The sequence below is a fragment of the Salmo salar genome, chromosome ssa09 (genome assembly GCF_905237065.1).
Source record: "Salmo salar chromosome ssa09, Ssal_v3.1, whole genome shotgun sequence".
Taxonomy (NCBI): domain Eukaryota; kingdom Metazoa; phylum Chordata; class Actinopteri; order Salmoniformes; family Salmonidae; genus Salmo; species Salmo salar.
Window position 1 is genome coordinate 46,095,001 of NC_059450.1, and position 21,456 is coordinate 46,116,456.

Below are 21,456 nucleotides of genomic sequence, written 5' to 3' on the forward strand. Positions count from 1 at the left end.
ACTACGTTTGACCCCTAGGGCCCAGAGCGACCTCTGGTAAGGAGCAAGCCAACACTATATATACCATTCTAGCAGTCTGTGGCTTAGTGACTTGAGGAAGTGATAGTCTGTAGCTGATGGACGTGAGGAAGTGATACTTGATATTTCCAAACCAGAGGTATTTTTAGAATGTAAAGGTAAGCTTTAAGAAAAGGTTTACTGTACTACTCTTTAATAATGTAGTCTTCAGTACAGTCAGATCTGACATGTTTACTGTACTTTAATAATGTAGTCTTCAGTACAGTCAGATCTGACATGTTTACTGTACTTTAATAATGTAGTCTTCAGTACAGTCAGATCTGACATGTTTACTGTACTTTAATAATGTAGTCTTCAGTACAGTCAGATCTGACATGTTTACTGTACTACTCTTTAATAATGTAGTCTTTAGTACAGTCAGGTCTGACATGTTTACTGTACTTTAATAATGTAGCCTTCAGTACAGTCAGGTCTGACAAGTTTACTGTACTTTAATAATGTAGTCTTCAGTACAGTCAGGTCTGACATGTTTACTGTACTACTCTTTAATAATGTAGTCTTCAGTACAGTCAGATCTGACATGTTTACTGTACTTTAATAATGTAGTCTTCAGTACAGTCAGATCTGACATGTTTACTGTACTTTAATAATGTAGTCTTCAGTACAGTCAGATCTGACATGTTTACTGTACTACTCTTTAATAATGTAGTCTTCAGTACAGTCAGATCTGACATGTTTACTGTACTTTAATAATGTAGTCTTCAGTACAGTCAGATCTGACATGTTTACTGTACTACTCTTTAATAATGTAGTCTTCAGTACAGTCAGATCTGACATGTTTACTGTACTACTCTTTAATAATGTAGTCTTCAGTACAGTCAGATCTGACATGTTAACTATACTTTAATAATGTAGTCTTCAGTAGAGTCAGGTCTGACATGTTTACTGTACTTTAATAATGTAGTCTTCAGTACAGTCAGATCTGACATGTTTACTGTACTTTAATAATGTATTCTTCAGTACAGTCAGATCTGACATGTTTACTGTACTTTAATAATGTAGTCTTCAGTACAGTCAGATCTGACATGTTTACTGTACTACTCTTTAATAATGTAGTCTTCAGTACAGTCAGATCTGACATGTTTACTGTACTTTAATAATGTAGTCTTCAGTACAGTCAGATCTGACATGTTTACTGTACTACTCTTTAATAATGTACTCTTCAGTACAGTCAGATCTGACATGTTTACTGTACTTTAATAATGTAGTCTTCAGTACAGTCAGGTCTGACATGTTTACTGTACTTTAATAATGTAGTCTTCAGTATAGTCAGGTCTGACATGTTTACTATACTTTAATAATGTAGTCTTCAGTACAGTCAGGTCTGACATGTTTACTGTACTTTAATAATGTAGTCTTCAGTACAGTCAGATCTGACATGTTTACTGTACTTTAATAATGTATTCTTCAGTACAGTCAGATCTGACATGTTTACTGTACTTTAATAATGTAGTCTTCAGTACAGTCAGATCTGACATGTTTACTGTACTTTAATAATGTAGTCTTCAGTACAGTCAGGTCTGACATGTTTACTGTACTTTAATAATGTAGTCTTCAGTACAGTCAAGTCTGACATGTTTACTGTACTACTCTTTAATAATGTAGTCTTCAGTACAGTCAGGTCTGACATGTTTACTGTACTTTAATAATGTAGTCTTCAGTACAGTCAGATCTGACATGTTTACTGTACTTTAATAATGTAGTCTTCAGTACAGTCAGATCTGACATGTTTACTGTACTACTCTTTAATAATGTAGTCTTCAGTACAGTCAGATCTGACATGTTTACTGTACTTTAATAATGTAGTCTTCAGTACAGTCAGATCTGACATGTTTACTGTACTACTCTTTAATAATGTAGTCTTCAGTACAGTCAGATCTGACATGTTTACTGTACTACTCTTTAATAATGTAGTCTTCAGTACAGTCAGATCTGACATGTTTACTATACTTTAATAATGTAGTCTTCAGTACAGTCAGGTCTGACATGTTTACTGTACTTTAATAATGTAGTCTTCAGTACAGTCAGGTCTGACATGTTTACTGTACTTGAATAATGTAGTCTTCAGTACAGTCAGATCTGACATGTTTACTATACTTTAATAATGTAGTCTTCAGTACAGTCAGATCTGACATGTTAACTATACTTTAATAATGTAGTCTTCAGTAGAGTCAGGTCTGACATGTTTACTGTACTTTAATAATGTAGTCTTCAGTACAGTCAGATCTGACATGTTTACTGTACTTTAATAATGTATTCTTCAGTACAGTCAGATCTGACATGTTTACTGTACTTTAATAATGTAGTCTTCAGTACAGTCAGATCTGACATGTTTACTGTACTACTCTTTAATAATGTAGTCTTCAGTACAGTCAGATCTGACATGTTTACTGTACTTTAATAATGTAGTCTTCAGTACAGTCAGATCTGACATGTTTACTGTACTACTCTTTAATAATGTACTCTTCAGTACAGTCAGATCTGACATGTTTACTGTACTTTAATAATGTAGTCTTCAGTACAGTCAGATCTGACATGTTTACTGTACTACTCTTTAATAATGTAGTCTTCAGTACAGTCAGATCTGACATGTTTACTGTACTACTCTTTAATAATGTAGTCTTCAGTACAGTCAGATCTGACATGTTTACTATACTTTAATAATGTAGTCTTCAGTACAGTCAGGTCTGACATGTTTACTGTACTTTAATAATGTAGTCTTCAGTACAGTCAGGTCTGACATGTTTACTGTACTTTAATAATGTAGTCTTCAGTACAGTCAGATCTGACATGTTTACTGTACTTTAATAATGTAGTCTTCAGTACAGTCAGATCTGACATGTTTACTGTACTACTTTAATAATGTAGTCTTTAGTACAGTCAGGTCTGACATGTTTACTGTACTTTAATAATGTAGCCTTCAGTACAGTCAGGTCTGACAAGTTTACTGTACTACCTTTAATAATGTAGTCTTCAGTACAGTCAGGTCTGACATGTTTACTGTACTACTCTTTAATAATGTAGTCTTCAGTACAGTCAGATCTGACATGTTTACTGTACTTTAATAATGTAGTCTTCAGTACAGTCAGATCTGACATGTTTACTGTACTTTAATAATGTAGTCTTCAGTACAGTCAGATCTGACATGTTTACTGTACTACTCTTTAATAATGTAGTCTTCAGTACAGTCAGATCTGACATGTTTACTGTACTTTAATAATGTAGTCTTCAGTACAGTCAGATCTGACATGTTTACTGTACTACTCTTTAATAATGTAGTCTTCAGTACAGTCAGATCTGACATGTTTACTGTACTACTCTTTAATAATGTAGTCTTCAGTACAGTCAGATCTGACATGTTTACTATACTTTAATAATGTAGTCTTCAGTACAGTCAGGTCTGACATGTTTACTGTACTTTAATAATGTAGTCTTCAGTACAGTCAGGTCTGACATGTTTACTGTACTTTAATAATGTATTCTTCAGTACAGTCAGATCTGACATGTTTACTGTACTTTAATAATGTAGTCTTCAGTACAGTCAGATCTGACATGTTTACTGTACTACTCTTTAATAATGTAGTCTTCAGTACAGTCAGATCTGACATGTTTACTGTACTTTAATAATGTAGTCTTCAGTACAGTCAGATCTGACATGTTTACTGTACTACTCTTTAATAATGTAGTCTTCAGTACAGTCAGATCTGACATGTTTACTGTACTTTAATAATGTAGTCTTCAGTACAGTCAGGTCTGACATGTTTACTGTACTTTAATAATGTAGTCTTCAGTACAGTCAGGTCTGACATGTTTACTATACTTTAATAATGTAGTCTTCAGTACAGTCAGGTCTGACATGTTTACTGTACTTTAATAATGTAGTCTTCAGTACAGTCAGATCTGACATGTTTACTGTACTTTAATAATGTAGTCTTCAGTACAGTCAGATCTGACATGTTTACTGTACTTTAATAATGTAGTCTTCAGTACAGTCAGATCTGACATGTTTACTGTACTTTAATAATGTAGTCTTCAGTACAGTCAGGTCTGACATGTTTACTGTACTTTAATAATGTAGTCTTCAGTACAGTCAAGTCTGACATGTTTACTGTACTACTCTTTAATAATGTAGTCTTCAGTACAGTCAGGTCTGACATGTTTACTGTACTTTAATAATGTAGTCTTCAGTACAGTCAGATCTGACATGTTTACTGTACTTTAATAATGTAGTCTTCAGTACAGTCAGATCTGACATGTTTACTGTACTACTCTTTAATAATGTAGTCTTCAGTACAGTCAGATCTGACATGTTTACTGTACTTTAATAATGTAGTCTTCAGTACAGTCAGATCTGACATGTTTACTGTACTACTCTTTAATAATGTAGTCTTCAGTACAGTCAGATCTGACATGTTTACTGTACTACTCTTTAATAATGTAGTCTTCAGTACAGTCAGATCTGACATGTTTACTATACTTTAATAATGTAGTCTTCAGTACAGTCAGGTCTGACATGTTTACTGTACTTTAATAATGTAGTCTTCAGTACAGTCAGGTCTGACATGTTTACTGTACTTGAATAATGTAGTCTTCAGTACAGTCAGATCTGACATGTTTACTATACTTTAATAATGTAGTCTTCAGTACAGTCAGATCTGACATGTTAACTATACTTTAATAATGTAGTCTTCAGTAGAGTCAGGTCTGACATGTTTACTGTACTTTAATAATGTAGTCTTCAGTACAGTCAGATCTGACATGTTTACTGTACTTTAATAATGTATTCTTCAGTACAGTCAGATCTGACATGTTTACTGTACTTTAATAATGTAGTCTTCAGTACAGTCAGATCTGACATGTTTACTGTACTACTCTTTAATAATGTAGTCTTCAGTACAGTCAGATCTGACATGTTTACTGTACTTTAATAATGTAGTCTTCAGTACAGTCAGATCTGACATGTTTACTGTACTACTCTTTAATAATGTACTCTTCAGTACAGTCAGATCTGACATGTTTACTGTACTTTAATAATGTAGTCTTCAGTACAGTCAGATCTGACATGTTTACTGTACTACTCTTTAATAATGTAGTCTTCAGTACAGTCAGATCTGACATGTTTACTGTACTACTCTTTAATAATGTAGTCTTCAGTACAGTCAGATCTGACATGTTTACTATACTTTAATAATGTAGTCTTCAGTACAGTCAGGTCTGACATGTTTACTGTACTTTAATAATGTAGTCTTCAGTACAGTCAGGTCTGACATGTTTACTGTACTTTAATAATGTAGTCTTCAGTACAGTCAGATCTGACATGTTTACTGTACTTTAATAATGTAGTCTTCAGTACAGTCAGATCTGACATGTTTACTGTACTTTAATAATGTAGTCTTCAGTACAGTCAGATCTGACATGTTTACTGTACTTTAATAATGTAGTCTTCAGTACAGTCAAGTCTGACATGTTTACTGTACTACTCTTTAATAATGTAGTCTTCAGTACAGTCAGGTCTGACATGTTTACTGTACTTTAATAATGTAGTCTTCAGTACAGTCAGATCTGACATGTTTACTGTACTTTAATAATGTAGTCTTCAGTACAGTCAGATCTGACATGTTTACTGTACTACTCTTTAATAATGTAGTCTTCAGTACAGTCAGATCTGACATGTTTACTGTACTTTAATAATGTAGTCTTCAGTACAGTCAGATCTGACATGTTTACTGTACTACTCTTTAATAATGTAGTCTTCAGTACAGTCAGATCTGACATGTTTACTGTACTACTCTTTAATAATGTAGTCTTCAGTACAGTCAGATCTGACATGTTTACTATACTTTAATAATGTAGTCTTCAGTACAGTCAGGTCTGACATGTTTACTGTACTTTAATAATGTAGTCTTCAGTACAGTCAGGTCTGACATGTTTACTGTACTTTAATAATGTAGTCTTCAGTACAGTCAGGTCTGACATGTTTACTGTACTACTCTTTAATAATGTAGCCTTCAGTACAGTCAGATCTGACATGTTTACTGTACTTTAATAATGTAGTCTTCAGTACAGTCAGATCTGACATGTTTACTGTACTACTCTTTAATGATGTAGTCTTCAGTACTGTCAGATCTGACATGTTTACTGTACTTTAATAATGTAGTCTTCAGTACAGTCAGATCTGACATGTTTACTGTACTACTCTTTAATAATGTAGTCTTTAGTACAGTCAGGTCTGACATGTTTACTGTACTTTAATAATGTAGTCTTCAGTACAGTCAGGTCTGACATGTTTACTCTACTTTAATAATGTAGTCTTCAGTACAGTCAGGTCTGACATGTTTACTGTACTTTAATAATGTAGTCTTCAGTACAGTCAGATCTGACATGTTTACTGTACTTTAATAATGTAGTCTTCAGTACAGTCAGATCTGACATGTTTACTGTACTACTCTTTAATAATGTAGTCTTCAGTACAGTCAGATCTGACATGTTTACTGTACTTTAATAATGTAGTCTTCAGTACAGTCAGATCTGACATGTTTACTGTACTACTCTTTAATAATGTAGTCTTCAGTACAGTCAGGTCTGACATGTTTACTGTACTTTAATAAATGTAGTCTTCAGTACAGTCAGATCTGACATGTTTACTGTACTTTAATAATGTAGTCTTCAGTACAGTCAGGTCTGACATGTTTACTGTACTACTCTTTAATAATGTAGCCTTCAGTACAGTCAGATCTGACATGTTTACTGTACTACTCTTTAGTAATGTAGTCTTCAGTACAGTCAGGTCTGACATGTTTACTGTACTTTAATAATGTAGTCTTCAGTACAGTCAGATCTGACATGTTTACTGTACTTTAATAATGTAGTCTTCAGTACAGTCAGATCTGACATGTTTACTGTACTTTAATAATGTAGTCTTCAGTACAGTCAGGTCTGACATGTTTACTGTACTACTCTTTAATAATGTAGTCTTCAGTACAGTCAGATCTGACATGTTTACTGTACTTTAATAATGTAGTCTTCAGTACAGTCAGGTCTGACATGTTTACTGTACTACTCTTTAATAATGTAGTCTTCAGTACAGTCAGATCTGACATGTTTACTGTACTTTAATAATGTATTCTTCAGTACAGTCAGATCTGACATGTTTACTGTACTTTAATAATGTAGTCTTCAGTACCGTCAGATCTGACATGTTTACTGTACTACTCTTTAATAATGTAGTCTTCAGTACAGTCAGATCTGACATGTTTACTGTACTACTCTTTAATAATGTAGTCTTCAGTACAGTCAGATCTGACATGTTTACTATACTTTAATAATGTAGTCTTCAGTACAGTCAGGTCTTACATGTTTACTGTACTTTAATAATGTAGTCTTCAGTACAGTCAGGTCTGACATGTTTACTGTACTTTAATAATGTAGTCTTCAGTACAGTCAGATCTGACATGTTTACTATACTTTAATAATGTAGTCTTCAGTACAGTCAGATCTGACATGTTAACTATACTTTAATAATGTAGTCTTCAGTAGAGTCAGGTCTGACATGTTTACTGTACTTTAATAATGTAGTCTTCAGTACAGTCAGATCTGACATGTTTACTGTACTTTAATAATGTATTCTTCAGTACAGTCAGATCTGACATGTTTACTGTACTTTAATAATGTAGTCTTCAGTACAGTCAGATCTGACATGTTTACTGTACTACTCTTTAATAATGTAGTCTTCAGTACAGTCAGATCTGACATGTTTACTGTACTTTAATAATGTAGTCTTCAGTACAGTCAGATCTGACATGTTACTGTACTACTCTTTAATAATGTACTCTTCAGTACAGTCAGATCTGACATGTTTACTGTACTTTAATAATGTAGTCTTCAGTACAGTCAGATCTGACATGTTTACTGTACTACTCTTTAATAATGTAGTCTTCAGTACAGTCAGATCTGACATGTTTACTGTACTACTCTTTAATAATGTAGTCTTCAGTACAGTCAGATCTGACATGTTTACTATACTTTAATAATGTAGTCTTCAGTACAGTCAGGTCTGACATGTTTACTGTACTTTAATAATGTAGTCTTCAGTACAGTCAGGTCTGACATGTTTACTGTACTTTAATAATGTAGTCTTCAGTACAGTCAGATCTGACATGTTTACTATACTTTAATAATGTAGTCTTCAGTACAGTCAGATCTGACATGTTTACTGTACTTTAATAATGTAGTCTTCAGTACAGTCAGATCTGACATGTTTACTGTACTACTCTTTAATAATGTAGTCTTCAGTACAGTCAGGTCTGACATGTTTACTGTACTTTAATAAATGTAGTCTTCAGTACAGTCAGATCTGACATCTTTACTGTACTTTAATAATGTAGTCTTCAGTACAGTCAGGTCTGACATGTTTACTGTACTACTCTTTAATAATGTAGCCTTCAGTACAGTCAGATCTGACATGTTTACTGTACTTTAATAATGTAGTCTTCAGTACAGTCAGATCTGACATGTTTACTGTACTACTCTTTAATAATGTAGTCTTCAGTACAGTCAGGTCTGACATGTTTACTGTACTTTAATAATGTAGTCTTCAGTACAGTCAGATCTGACATGTTTACTGTACTACTCTTTAATAATGTAGTCTTCAGTACAGTCAGGTCTGACATGTTTACTGTACTTTAATAAATGTAGTCTTCAGTACAGTCAGATCTGACATGTTTACTGTACTTTAATAATGTAGTCTTCAGTACAGTCAGGTCTGACATGTTTACTGTACTTTAATAATGTAGTCTTCAGTACAGTCAGGTCTGACATGTTTACTGTACTTTAATAAATGTAGTCTTCAGTACAGTCAGATCTGACATGTTTACTGTACTTTAATAATGTAGTCTTCAGTACAGTCAGGTCTGACATGTTTACTGTACTTTAATAATGTAGTCTTCAGTACAGTCAGGTCTGACATGTTTACTGTACTACTCTTTAATAATGTAGCCTTCAGTACAGTCAGATCTGACATGTTTACTGTACTTTAATAATGTAGTCTTCAGTACAGTCAGATCTGACATGTTTACTGTACTACTCTTTAATAATGTAGTCTTCAGTACAGTCAGATCTGACATGTTTACTGTACTTTAATAATGTAGTCTTCAGTACAGTCAGATCTGACATGTTTACTGTACTACTCTTTAATAATGTAGTCTTTACTACAGTCAGGTCTGACATGTTTACTGTACTTTAATAATGTAGTCTTCAGTACAGTCAGGTCTGACATGTTTACTCTACTTTAATAATGTAGTCTTTACTACAGTCAGGTCTGACATGTTTACTGTACTTTAATAATGTAGTCTTCAGTACAGTCAGGTCTGACATGTTTACTCTACTTTAATAATGTAGTCTTCAGTACAGTCAGATCTGACATGTTTACTGTACTTTAATAATGTAGTCTTCAGTACAGTCAGATCTGACATGTTTACTGTACTTTAATAATGTAGTCTTCAGTACAGTCAGATCTGACATGTTTACTGTACTACTCTTTAATAATGTAGTCTTCAGTACAGTCAGGTCTGACATGTTTACTGTACTTTAATAAATGTAGTCTTCAGTACAGTCAGATCTGACATGTTTACTGTACTTTAATAATGTAGTCTTCAGTACAGTCAGGTCTGACATGTTTACTGTACTTTAATAATGTAGTCTTCAGTACAGTCAGATCTGACATGTTTACTGTACTTTAATAATGTAGTCTTCAGTACAGTCAGATCTGACATGTTTACTGTACTTTAATAATGTAGTCTTCAGTACAGTCAGGTCTGACATGTTTACTGTACTACTCTTTAATAATGTAGTCTTCAGTACAGTCAGATCTGACATGTTTACTGTACTTTAATAATGTAGTCTTCAGTACAGTCAGATCTGACATGTTTACTGTACTACTCTTTAATAATGTAGTCTTCAGTACAGTCAGGTCTGACATGTTTACTGTACTTTAATAAATGTAGTCTTCAGTACAGTCAGATCTGACATGTTTACTGTACTTTAATAATGTAGTCTTCAGTACAGTCAGGTCTGACATGTTTACTGTACTTTAATAATGTAGTCTTCAGTACAGTCAGGTCTGACATGTTTACTGTACTTTAATAATGTAGTCTTCAGTACAGTCAGGTCTGACATGTTTACTGTACTACTCTTTAATAATGTAGCCTTCAGTACAGTCAGATCTGACATGTTTACTGTACTTTAATAATGTAGTCTTCAGTACAGTCAGATCTGACATGTTTACTGTACTACTCTTTAATGATGTAGTCTTCAGTACTGTCAGATCTGACATGTTTACTGTACTTTAATAATGTAGTCTTCAGTACAGTCAGATCTGACATGTTTACTGTACTACTCTTTAATAATGTAGTCTTTAGTACAGTCAGGTCTGACATGTTTACTGTACTTTAATAATGTAGTCTTCAGTACAGTCAGGTCTGACATGTTTACTCTACTTTAATAATGTAGTCTTCAGTACAGTCAGATCTGACATGTTTACTGTACTTTAATAATGTAGTCTTCAGTACAGTCAGATCTGACATGTTTACTGTACTTTAATAATGTAGTCTTCAGTACAGTCAGATCTGACATGTTTACTGTACTACTCTTTAATAATGTAGCCTTCAGTACAGTCAGATCTGACATGTTTACTGTACTACTCTTTAGTAATGTAGTCTTCAGTACAGTCAGGTCTGACATGTTTACTGTACTTTAATAATGTAGTCTTCAGTACAGTCAGATCTGACATGTTTACTGTACTTTAATAATGTAGTCTTCAGTACAGTCAGATCTGACATGTTTACTGTACTTTAATAATGTAGTCTTCAGTACAGTCAGGTCTGACATGTTTACTGTACTACTCTTTAATAATGTAGTCTTCAGTACAGTCAGATCTGACATGTTTACTGTACTTTAATAATGTAGTCTTCAGTACAGTCAGGTCTGACATGTTTACTGTACTACTCTTTAATAATGTAGTCTTCAGTACAGTCAGATCTGACATGTTTACTGTACTTTAATAATGTAGTCTTCAGTACAGTCAGATCTGACATGTTTACTGTACTTTAATAATGTAGTCTTCAGTACAGTCAGATCTGACATGTTTACTGTACTACTCTTTAATAATGTAGTCTTCAGTACAGTCAGATCTGACATGTTTACTGTACTACTCTTTAATAATGTAGTCTTCAGTACAGTCAGATCTGACATGTTTACTATACTTTAATAATGTAGTCTTCAGTACAGTCAGGTCTTACATGTTTACTGTACTTTAATAATGTAGTCTTCAGTACAGTCAGGTCTGACATGTTTACTGTACTTTAATAATGTAGTCTTCAGTACAGTCAGATCTGACATGTTTACTATACTTTAATAATGTAGTCTTCAGTACAGTCAGATCTGACATGTTAACTATACTTTAATAATGTAGTCTTCAGTAGAGTCAGGTCTGACATGTTTACTGTACTTTAATAATGTAGTCTTCAGTACAGTCAGATCTGACATGTTTACTGTACTTTAATAATGTATTCTTCAGTACAGTCAGATCTGACATGTTTACTGTACTTTAATAATGTAGTCTTCAGTACAGTCAGATCTGACATGTTTACTGTACTACTCTTTAATAATGTAGTCTTCAGTACAGTCAGATCTGACATGTTTACTGTACTTTAATAATGTAGTCTTCAGTACAGTCAGATCTGACATGTTACTGTACTACTCTTTAATAATGTACTCTTCAGTACAGTCAGATCTGACATGTTTACTGTACTTTAATAATGTAGTCTTCAGTACAGTCAGATCTGACATGTTTACTGTACTACTCTTTAATAATGTAGTCTTCAGTACAGTCAGATCTGACATGTTTACTGTACTACTCTTTAATAATGTAGTCTTCAGTACAGTCAGATCTGACATGTTTACTATACTTTAATAATGTAGTCTTCAGTACAGTCAGGTCTGACATGTTTACTGTACTTTAATAATGTAGTCTTCAGTACAGTCAGGTCTGACATGTTTACTGTACTTTAATAATGTAGTCTTCAGTACAGTCAGATCTGACATGTTTACTATACTTTAATAATGTAGTCTTCAGTACAGTCAGATCTGACATGTTTACTGTACTTTAATAATGTAGTCTTCAGTACAGTCAGATCTGACATGTTTACTGTACTACTCTTTAATAATGTAGTCTTCAGTACAGTCAGGTCTGACATGTTTACTGTACTTTAATAAATGTAGCCTTCAGTACAGTCAGATCTGACATCTTTACTGTACTTTAATAATGTAGTCTTCAGTACAGTCAGGTCTGACATGTTTACTGTACTACTCTTTAATAATGTAGCCTTCAGTACAGTCAGATCTGACATGTTTACTGTACTTTAATAATGTAGTCTTCAGTACAGTCAGATCTGACATGTTTACTGTACTACTCTTTAATAATGTAGTCTTCAGTACAGTCAGGTCTGACATGTTTACTGTACTTTAATAAATGTAGTCTTCAGTACAGTCAGATCTGACATGTTTACTGTACTTTAATAATGTAGTCTTCAGTACAGTCAGATCTGACATGTTTACTATACTTTAATAATGTAGTCTTCAGTACAGTCAGATCTGACATGTTAACTATACTTTAATAATGTAGTCTTCAGTAGAGTCAGGTCTGACATGTTTACTGTACTTTAATAATGTAGTCTTCAGTACAGTCAGATCTGACATGTTTACTGTACTTTAATAATGTATTCTTCAGTACAGTCAGATCTGACATGTTTACTGTACTTTAATAATGTAGTCTTCAGTACAGTCAGATCTGACATGTTTACTGTACTACTCTTTAATAATGTAGTCTTCAGTACAGTCAGATCTGACATGTTTACTGTACTTTAATAATGTAGTCTTCAGTACAGTCAGATCTGACATGTTACTGTACTACTCTTTAATAATGTACTCTTCAGTACAGTCAGATCTGACATGTTTACTGTACTTTAATAATGTAGTCTTCAGTACAGTCAGATCTGACATGTTTACTGTACTACTCTTTAATAATGTAGTCTTCAGTACAGTCAGATCTGACATGTTTACTGTACTACTCTTTAATAATGTAGTCTTCAGTACAGTCAGATCTGACATGTTTACTATACTTTAATAATGTAGTCTTCAGTACAGTCAGGTCTGACATGTTTACTGTACTTTAATAATGTAGTCTTCAGTACAGTCAGGTCTGACATGTTTACTGTACTTTAATAATGTAGTCTTCAGTACAGTCAGATCTGACATGTTTACTATACTTTAATAATGTAGTCTTCAGTACAGTCAGATCTGACATGTTTACTGTACTTTAATAATGTAGTCTTCAGTACAGTCAGATCTGACATGTTTACTGTACTACTCTTTAATAATGTAGTCTTCAGTACAGTCAGGTCTGACATGTTTACTGTACTTTAATAAATGTAGTCTTCAGTACAGTCAGATCTGACATCTTTACTGTACTTTAATAATGTAGTCTTCAGTACAGTCAGGTCTGACATGTTTACTGTACTACTCTTTAATAATGTAGCCTTCAGTACAGTCAGATCTGACATGTTTACTGTACTTTAATAATGTAGTCTTCAGTACAGTCAGATCTGACATGTTTACTGTACTACTCTTTAATAATGTAGTCTTCAGTACAGTCAGATCTGACATGTTTACTGTACTTTAATAATGTAGTCTTCAGTACAGTCAGGTCTGACATGTTTACTGTACTACTCTTTAATAATGTAGTCTTCAGTACAGTCAGATCTGACATGTTTACTGTACTACTCTTTAATAATGTAGTCTTCAGTACAGTCAGGTCTGACATGTTTACTGTACTTTAATAATGTATTCTTCAGTACAGTCAGATCTGACATGTTTACTGTACTTTAATAATGTAGTCTTCAGTACAGTCAGATCTGACATGTTTACTGTACTACTCTTTAATAATGTAGTCTTCAGTACAGTCAGGTCTGACATGTTTACTGTACTTTAATAAATGTAGTCTTCAGTACAGTCAGATCTGACATGTTTACTGTACTTTAATAATGTAGTCTTCAGTACAGTCAGGTCTGACATGTTTACTGTACTTTAATAATGTAGTCTTCAGTACAGTCAGGTCTGACATGTTTACTGTACTTTAATAAATGTAGTCTTCAGTACAGTCAGATCTGACATGTTTACTATACTTTAATAATGTAGTCTTCAGTACAGTCAGGTCTGACATGTTTACTGTACTTTAATAATGTAGTCTTCAGTACAGTCAGGTCTGACATGTTTACTGTACTTTAATAATGTAGTCTTCAGTACAGTCAGATCTGACATGTTTACTATACTTTAATAATGTAGTCTTCAGTACAGTCAGATCTGACATGTTTACTGTACTTTAATAATGTAGTCTTCAGTACAGTCAGATCTGACATGTTTACTGTACTACTCTTTAATAATGTAGTCTTCAGTACAGTCAGGTCTGACATGTTTACTGTACTTTAATAAATGTAGTCTTCAGTACAGTCAGATCTGACATCTTTACTGTACTTTAATAATGTAGTCTTCAGTACAGTCAGGTCTGACATGTTTACTGTACTACTCTTTAATAATGTAGCCTTCAGTACAGTCAGATCTGACATGTTTACTGTACTTTAATAATGTAGTCTTCAGTACAGTCAGATCTGACATGTTTACTGTACTACTCTTTAATAATGTAGTCTTCAGTACAGTCAGATCTGACATGTTTACTGTACTTTAATAATGTAGTCTTCAGTACAGTCAGATCTGACATGTTTACTGTACTACTCTTTAATAATGTAGTCTTCAGTACAGTCAGGTCTGACATGTTTACTGTACTTTAATAAATGTAGTCTTCAGTACAGTCAGATCTGACATGTTTACTGTACTTTAATAATGTAGTCTTCAGTACAGTCAGGTCTGACATGTTTACTGTACTTTAATAATGTAGTCTTCAGTACAGTCAGGTCTGACATGTTTACTGTACTTTAATAAATGTAGTCTTCAGTACAGTCAGATCTGACATGTTTACTGTACTTTAATAATGTAGTCTTCAGTACAGTCAGGTCTGACATGTTTACTGTACTTTAATAATGTAGTCTTCAGTACAGTCAGGTCTGACATGTTTACTGTACTACTCTTTAATAATGTAGCCTTCAGTACAGTCAGATCTGACATGTTTACTGTACTTTAATAATGTAGTCTTCAGTACAGTCAGATCTGACATGTTTACTGTACTACTCTTTAATAATGTAGTCTTCAGTACAGTCAGATCTGACATGTTTACTGTACTTTAATAATGTAGTCTTCAGTACAGTCAGATCTGACATGTTTACTGTACTACTCTTTAATAATGTAGTCTTTACTACAGTCAGGTCTGACATGTTTACTGTACTTTAATAATGTAGTCTTCAGTACAGTCAGGTCTGACATGTTTACTCTACTTTAATAATGTAGTCTTCAGTACAGTCAGATCTGACATGTTTACTGTACTTTAATAATGTAGTCTTCAGTACAGTCAGATCTGACATGTTTACTGTACTTTAATAATGTAGTCTTCAGTACAGTCAGATCTGACATGTTTACTGTACTACTCTTTAATAATGTAGTCTTCAGTACAGTCAGGTCTGACATGTTTACTGTACTTTAATAAATGTAGTCTTCAGTACAGTCAGATCTGACATGTTTACTGTACTTTAATAATGTAGTCTTCAGTACAGTCAGGTCTGACATGTTTACTGTACTACTCTTTAATAATGTAGTCTTCAGTACAGTCAGGTCTGACATGTTTACTGTACTTTAATAAATGTAGTCTTCAGTACAGTCAGATCTGACATGTTTACTGTACTTTAATAATGTAGTCTTCAGTACAGTCAGGTCTGACATGTTTACTGTACTTTAATAATGTAGTCTTCAGTACAGTCAGGTCTGACATGTTTACTGTACTTTAATAAATGTAGTCTTCAGTACAGTCAGATCTGACATGTTTACTATACTTTAATAATGTAGTCTTCAGTACAGTCAGGTCTGACATGTTTACTGTACTTTAATAATGTAGTCTTCAGTACAGTCAGGTCTGACATGTTTACTGTACTTTAATAATGTAGTCTTCAGTACAGTCAGATCTGACATGTTTACTATACTTTAATAATGTAGTCTTCAGTACAGTCAGATCTGACATGTTTACTGTACTTTAATAATGTAGTCTTCAGTACAGTCAGATCTGACATGTTTACTGTACTACTCTTTAATAATGTAGTCTTCAGTACAGTCAGGTCTGACATGTTTACTGTACTTTAATAAATGTAGTCTTCAGTACAGTCAGATCTGACATCTTTACTGTACTTTAATAATGTAGTCTTCAGTACAGTCAGGTCTGACATGTTTACTGTACTACTCTTTAATAATGTAGCCTTCAGTACAGTCAGATCTGACATGTTTACTGTACTTTAATAATGTAGTCTTCAGTACAGTCAGATCTGACATGTTTACTGTACTACTCTTTAATAATGTAGTCTTCAGTACAGTCAGATCTGACATGTTTACTGTACTTTAATAATGTAGTCTTCAGTACAGTCAGATCTGACATGTTTACTGTACTACTCTTTAATAATGTAGTCTTCAGTACAGTCAGGTCTGACATGTTTACTGTACTTTAATAAATGTAGTCTTCAGTACAGTCAGATCTGACATGTTTACTGTACTTTAATAATGTAGTCTTCAGTACAGTCAGGTCTGACATGTTTACTGTACTTTAATAATGTAGTCTTCAGTACAGTCAGGTCTGACATGTTTACTGTACTTTAATAAATGTAGTCTTCAGTACAGTCAGATCTGACATGTTTACTGTACTTTAATAATGTAGTCTTCAGTACAGTCAGGTCTGACATGTTTACTGTACTTTAATAATGTAGTCTTCAGTACAGTCAGGTCTGACATGTTTACTGTACTACTCTTTAATAATGTAGCCTTCAGTACAGTCAGATCTGACATGTTTACTGTACTTTAATAATGTAGTCTTCAGTACAGTCAGATCTGACATGTTTACTGTACTACTCTTTAATAATGTAGTCTTCAGTACAGTCAGATCTGACATGTTTACTGTACTTTAATAATGTAGTCTTCAGTACAGTCAGATCTGACATGTTTACTGTACTACTCTTTAATAATGTAGTCTTTACTACAGTCAGGTCTGACATGTTTACTGTACTTTAATAATGTAGTCTTCAGTACAGTCAGGTCTGACATGTTTACTCTACTTTAATAATGTAGTCTTCAGTACAGTCAGATCTGACATGTTTACTGTACTTTAATAATGTAGTCTTCAGTACAGTCAGATCTGACATGTTTACTGTACTTTAATAATGTAGTCTTCAGTACAGTCAGATCTGACATGTTTACTGTACTACTCTTTAATAATGTAGTCTTCAGTACAGTCAGGTCTGACATGTTTACTGTACTTTAATAAATGTAGTCTTCAGTACAGTCAGATCTGACATGTTTACTGTACTTTAATAATGTAGTCTTCAGTACAGTCAGGTCTGACATGTTTACTGTACTACTCTTTAATAATGTAGCCTTCAGTACAGTCAGATCTGACATGTTTACTGTACTTTAATAATGTAGTCTTCAGTACAGTCAGATCTGACATGTTTACTGTACTACTCTTTAATAATGTAGTCTTCAGTACAGTCAGATCTGACATGTTTACTGTACTACTCTTTAGTAATGTAGTCTTCAGTACAGTCAGGTCTGACATGTTTACTGTACTTTAATAATGTAGTCTTCAGTACAGTCAGATCTGACATGTTTACTGTACTTTAATAATGTAGTCTTCAGTACAGTCAGATCTGACATGTTTACTGTACTTTAATAATGTAGTCTTCAGTACAGTCAGGTCTGACATGTTTACTGTACTACTCTTTAATAATGTAGTCTTCAGTACAGTCAGATCTGACATGTTTACTGTACTTTAATAATGTAGTCTTCAGTACAGTCAGGTCTGACATGTTTACTGTACTACTCTTTAATAATGTAGTCTTCAGTACAGTCAGGTCTGACATGTTTACTGTACTTTAATAAATGTAGTCTTCAGTACAGTCAGATCTGACATGTTTACTGTACTTTAATAATGTAGTCTTCAGTACAGTCAGGTCTGACATGTTTACTGTACTTTAATAATGTAGTCTTCAGTACAGTCAGGTCTGACATGTTTACTGTACTACTCTTTAATAATGTAGCCTTCAGTACAGTCAGATCTGACATGTTTACTGTACTTTAATAATGTAGTCTTCAGTACAGTCAGATCTGACATGTTTACTGTACTACTCTTTAATAATGTAGTCTTCAGTACAGTCAGATCTGACATGTTTACTGTACTTTAATAATGTAGTCTTCAGTACAGTCAGATCTGACATGTTTACTGTACTACTCTTTAATAATGTAGTCTTTACTACAGTCAGGTCTGACATGTTTACTGTACTTTAATAATGTAGTCTTCAGTACAGTCAGGTCTGACATGTTTACTCTACTTTAATAATGTAGTCTTTACTACAGTCAGGTCTGACATGTTTACTGTACTTTAATAATGTAGTCTTCAGTACAGTCAGGTCTGACATGTTTACTCTACTTTAATAATGTAGTCTTCAGTACAGTCAGATCTGACATGTTTACTGTACTTTAATAATGTAGTCTTCAGTACAGTCAGATCTGACATGTTTACTGTACTTTAATAATGTAGTCTTCAGTACAGTCAGATCTGACATGTTTACTGTACTACTCTTTAATAATGTAGTCTTCAGTACAGTCAGGTCTGACATGTTTACTGTACTTTAATAAATGTAGTCTTCAGTACAGTCAGATCTGACATGTTTACTGTACTTTAATAATGTAGTCTTCAGTACAGTCAGGTCTGACATGTTTACTGTACTTTAATAATGTAGTCTTCAGTACAGTCAGATCTGACATGTTTACTGTACTTTAATAATGTAGTCTTCAGTACAGTCAGATCTGACATGTTTACTGTACTTTAATAATGTAGTCTTCAGTACAGTCAGGTCTGACATGTTTACTGTACTACTCTTTAATAATGTAGTCTTCAGTACAGTCAGATCTGACATGTTTACTGTACTTTAATAATGTAGTCTTCAGTACAGTCAGATCTGACATGTTTACTGTACTACTCTTTAATAATGTAGTCTTCAGTACAGTCAGGTCTGACATGTTTACTGTACTTTAATAAATGTAGTCTTCAGTACAGTCAGATCTGACATGTTTACTGTACTTTAATAATGTAGTCTTCAGTACAGTCAGGTCTGACATGTTTACTGTACTTTAATAATGTAGTCTTCAGTACAGTCAGGTCTGACATGTTTACTGTACTTTAATAATTGTAGTCTTCAGTACAGTCAGATCTGACATGTTTACTGTACTTTAATAATGTAGTCTTCAGTACAGTCAGGTCTGACATGTTTACTGTACTTTAATAATGTAGTCTTCAGTACAGTCAGGTCTGACATGTTTACTGTACTACTCTTTAATAATGTAGCCTTCAGTACAGTCAGATCTGACATGTTTACTGTACTTTAATAATGTAGTCTTCAGTACAGTCAGATCTGACATGTTTACTGTACTACTCTTTAATGATGTAGTCTTCAGTACTGTCAGATCTGACATGTTTACTGTACTTTAATAATGTAGTCTTCAGTACAGTCAGATCTGACATGTTTACTGTACTACTCTTTAATAATGTAGTCTTTAGTACAGTCAGGTCTGACATGTTTACTGTACTTTAATAATGTAGTCTTCAGTACAGTCAGGTCTGACATGTTTACTCTACTTTAATAATGTAGTCTTCAGTACAGTCAGATCTGACATGTTTACTGTACTTTAATAATGTAGTCTTCAGTACAGTCAGATCTGACATGTTTACTGTACTTTAATAATGTAGTCTTCAGTACAGTCAGATCTGACATGTTTACTGTACTACTCTTTAATAATGTAGCCTTCAGTACAGTCAGATCTGACATGTTTACTGTACTACTCTTTAGTAATGTAGTCTTCAGTACAGTCAGGTCTGACATGTTTACTGTACTTTAATAATGTAGTCTTCAGTACAGTCAGATCTGACATGTTTACTGTACTTTAATAATGTAGTCTTCAGTACAGTCAGATCTGACATGTTTACTGTACTTTAATAATGTAGTCTTCAGTACAGTCAGGTCTGACATGTTTACTGTACTACTCTTTAATAATGTAGTCTTCAGTACAGTCAGATCTGACATGTTTACTGTACTTTAATAATGTAGTCTTCAGTACAGTCAGGTCTGACATGTTTACTGTACTACTCTTTAATAATGTAGTCTTCAGTACAGTCAGATCTGACATGTTTACTGTACTTTAATAATGTAGTCTTCAGTACAGTCAGATCTGACATGTTTACTGTACTTTAATAATGTAGTCTTCAGTACAGTCAGATCTGACATGTTTACTGTACTACTCTTTAATAATGTAGTCTTCAGTACAGTCAGATCTGACATGTTTACTGTACTACTCTTTAATAATGTAGTCTTCAGTACAGTCAGATCTGACATGTTTACTATACTTTAATAATGTAGTCTTCAGTACAGTCAGGTCTTACATGTTTACTGTACTTTAATAATGTAGTCTTCAGTACAGTCAGGTCTGACATGTTTACTGTACTTTAATAATGTAGTCTTCAGTACAGTCAGATCTGACATGTTTACTATACTTTAATAATGTAGTCTTCAGTACAGTCAGATCTGACATGTTAACTATACTTTAATAATGTAGTCTTCAGTAGAGTCAGGTCTGACATGTTTACTGTACTTTAATAATGTAGTCTTCAGTACAGTCAGATCTGACATGTTTACTGTACTTTAATAATGTATTCTTCAGTACAGTCAGATCTGACATGTTTACTGTACTTTAATAATGTAGTCTTCAGTACAGTCAGATCTGACATGTTTACTGTACTACTCTTTAATAATGTAGTCTTCAGTACAGTCAGATCTGACATGTTTACTGTACTTTAATAATGTAGTCTTCAGTACAGTCAGATCTGACATGTTACTGTACTACTCTTTAATAATGTACTCTTCAGTACAGTCAGATCTGACATGTTTACTGTACTTTAATAATGTAGTCTTCAGTACAGTCAGATCTGACATGTTTACTGTACTACTCTTTAATAATGTAGTCTTCAGTACAGTCAGATCTGACATGTTTACTGTACTACTCTTTAATAATGTAGTCTTCAGTACAGTCAGATCTGACATGTTTACTATACTTTAATAATGTAGT

At 33.4% G+C, this 21,456-nt stretch overlaps 1 protein-coding gene across 10 annotated transcripts in view; it reads left to right on the forward strand.

The window, feature by feature from the left end:
* LOC106611444 (mitogen-activated protein kinase kinase kinase kinase 5) overlaps positions 1–21,456 on the forward strand; it is a 142,094-nt gene that overhangs the window by 26,070 nt on the left and 94,568 nt on the right. The window lies entirely within an intron of this gene.